Here is a 3,647-nt window from a genome sequence, read left to right as displayed (position 1 = left end):
CTTAAAACAGCGACAACAAATAAAATTTTTAAAAACTTAGAAAGAAAGAAAGACACAATAATCACAATAATATATTGAACTTTCAAAAGGAGAGAACAGAACTGAGGCCATCAGAGGTGGGAAAGGGGGAGGAGGAGAGGGATTTAGCAAGAAGTTGGTAAAGGGCCACAAAATATGATTACATTGTGTAATGTTACATATACTAATTATTCTGATTTGAACACCACATATTGCACACCGTTATGGATATTCAATGCAGTGCCCCACAGACATGTACAATTGATTATGTTTCAATTAAAAAAAATAAAACACCAGAGATGGTGCTCAAGGTGGAAAAAACAAACTCCAGCCATACTGACTTAGGGTATGGAAAATGTCACAATATTGTGACAAATGTCACAATAGCTTGTAGCAGGTGGAGGTGGGGTGGTGACGGGCACAGAGAGGATAGCAGCCCCAAGGCTGTGGCCAGGTTGATGCTAGAATCAGGTGTCTGAATGGGGACTTGAGAACTTGAATGGGCAGAGCTGAGAAGAGTAACCATCACAGAGCTAATGCTGCCTGGGCCCTCACCACGTGGCAGCCCTCGCTGTGGTCCTGCTCCCTTCATCCCCCTCACAACCCTATGAGATGGGCATCTTTTATTACTCGCATTTCAATTAGCATCTTATCCAAGGATTCACAGCAAGAAGGGGGCTGGAGGCAGGATTTGAACCGAGGCCTGTCTTACAGATTGTCTCCAAATTGGGAACTAGATGCAAAGGTGAGGGTGGGGAGGGGGTGGTCAGAACAGGAGCTGAGTCAAAACTGGGACTTTGGGTACCAGGCACAAACTGAGAAGAGAAGCCAGAGGGCAGGGCCGGGCGGTCGAAATACCTGGGTCACACTACCGCTGACTTCAGACAGATGCCAGAAGACTCCAGACAGACCCAGCCCAAGCTAAGCAGAGGGGGCATGAAGCCAAGTCAGGGCTGGGGGAGCATGTGCAGGGACCTGGGGCTGTCTCTCTGGCTTTATCCCCGTGCCTTCCCTGTTGGAGGTTCTGGCCCTCTGCTTTGAATGTTCCCAGCAGACTGTGACAGGGGTTCAGGCTGTGCAGAAGGCTGGGAGCCTGGGTGCTGTTCTAAACACCCACAGGTGGGAGGTTCAATGATGGAAGGGACAGGTGCCCCCCTCCGTGCTGTTCCTCATGCCCTGAGTAGCCCTGCAGACCCCCAGGGCGGGCTGGGGCCTGGAGGGGGCATCAGAGTCACAGGCCTATTAGCCCCCAGTGTCCTGGCTGGTGGCTTTAGACAGTGCCCTGGGGACAATCCCTCAAAGTGTCATTGAGGCTTCACACCCAGAGGCTGCCTCAAAGCCTCACCCTCTCCCTATACCTCCTGCCACCAATTTCCTATAGAAAATTTCAGGAAAAAAAGGCTGGGGTGATGGGGGGACAGTCTGCTGCTCTTTGGGATTTAGAATAATCCAGAGGCAAGGAGAATTCTGCCGACTTCTCCATGCGACTGCAGTGGACTGACAAGTGCACAGGGGGGTTAACCCTTCTTTCCTAGACAGGTCACATGGTCTTGTAGAACACCGTGGCACGGGAGGGGCTTCCGATGGGCACATGTGGAATGGGGCAATGCTCTGGGCAGGAGTGGGGGAGATGCCCAGAAAGCACCCACCTCTTGGCAAGGAGGATGGGAGAAATGGGATCTGGCCTCTCTGTTTTCTTAATAGAGATGCCTCTTTGATACAATACTGTAAAAAAAAAACAATGAGGTAGCAAAAAAGAACACCAGCTTTGGTGTGATCCTTAGCTCCCAGCTCCCCTTAACTAGCAGACGATTCAAAACTGCTTCCTCACTCCTTAAAATGAGTAAACTGTGAAGAGTAAAAGAGATAATGAATACTTATAAACAGCCTGGCAGATGCTGTTCTGGTTTTCATTTTATTATTATTATTATTATTAAAACTTTCTGTCAAGAGAATAGGTCATGGCTGAGTTCCTCTGTCCTCCCTTCTTTCTGCTGTAATTAACATGCATTTGTTGAGCACCTACTATGCGACAGGTACTGAGCTGGGCTCTGGAGTCACAGTGAGGATGGAGACAGATGGTTTCCAGTTTGAAGGTGCTTAAAATCTGAATATGGGGATTTGTTGTTAAAACCTTTACTCTCTCTCTCTCTCTCTCTCTCTCACACACACACACACACACACACACACACACACAGGCCCCAGCACAGGAACAGAGCTGCAGGTGTAAATACTCGCCCATGCACGGGGTGGTGCTGAGAAGAAAACAAGTGAGAACCAGTGATAGAAGATCGCAGACTGGGGGTCTACTCAGGAGGGCTGTTTCAGGAGGTGGCATTTGTCAGAACCCTGACGGATGAGGGGGAGCCAGCCTAGCAAAGGGCTGTGGGAAGAATATCCAGCAGAGGGGTCTGCATGGACCACCACCCGGAAGGCAAAGAAGAGCCTGGTGGGCTAGTGGATCCCAATCTCCCCTCCTTTAAAATTCATGTCTCCAGACCCTGGCATCAGAAGGTGGTCTCTAAATCTTCATCCCTCCTCTTCAGCTCCCCACCCTGTTGATTGTGCCGTATCACAGAATCTCTCCCCCTTTCCTTTCCTCCCCTCATCATTTCTTTACTTGTTTTTACAAATACACTTTTTTCCTTGTCAGATGTTCTTCCCCCACCTGTCTCTATCTGACCTGCTTCTCCTTCCTTTTCAAACCCCTGCAAGACCAGTCTGTCCTCCCTGCCCCCCTTTGCCACGGCCTCTCTTTGGCATCTCTCTTCACCCCACCATTCTAAGGAAAGAGGTCTCTCAGATGTCACCAGGGGCTCACTGATGACCCAGCCCAGTCCTTGAGCATCCTCATCCTTAAGAGCCCTCCTGCTGGGCGCACCTGCGGCTCCAGCTCCTGCTTTGGTGTCCTGATTCTCCTCCTGCCTCTCTGACGGCCCTTCTCCAGGCCTTTTCTATCGTGATTTGTTTCTGGCTCTCTAAGTGAGGGCAGAGACCCAGGCCTAATCCTGGGGCCTTTGCTACTTTAGGGATTTCGTCAGCATTAATGGCTTCAGCTACTACCATTTCCTTCCCAATGCCTTTGACTTCTCTCCTAAATGTTACTCACTTGTGAATTGGTCCCTGATTGTGCACCATCTGGGTGACCATAGACAAGTCACTTCCCATCTCAGGGCCTTAGTTGTCATACCTATAAAATAAAAGAGGAATGGGCAGGCTGGCCTCTAATGCCCCTACTTACTTCAATAATTGGTGACTCAGTGATTTTTAAATGTCTTCATTTTCACATAGATGAACTCATCCTCTTAAAATCATCACGTTTAAAATCCAATTCACCACAGGACCATAAAACGCAGCTTCCCCTCTGGAGTCCTGCACCCGCAGTGGGCTCAGGCATGACTGACAGTCGCCAGTGTGCTGGAGCAGTGACATTTCTTCTCTGTGACCACGACACCCTAACTCTGCCTTTCCACTTACACTACCCCAGCCCAGACCCTTAACACTGCTCCCTGGGTGGTCTGGGTGGTCTTCCTGGTTCCTGCTGCCTCTGAGCAACTTACACATTGTTTGACAGACTTTGTTCAAAGCGCTTCAAGAGTCCCAATTGTCCATGGAAGCTCCTCTACGGT

The sequence above is a fragment of the Galeopterus variegatus genome, unplaced genomic scaffold (assembly GCF_000696425.1).
Source record: "Galeopterus variegatus unplaced genomic scaffold, G_variegatus-3.0.2 Scaffold3866, whole genome shotgun sequence".
NCBI classification, from domain to species: domain Eukaryota; kingdom Metazoa; phylum Chordata; class Mammalia; order Dermoptera; family Cynocephalidae; genus Galeopterus; species Galeopterus variegatus.
The sequence above is the reverse complement of the archived record's forward strand: the minus strand, read 5'-3'. Positions refer to the sequence as shown.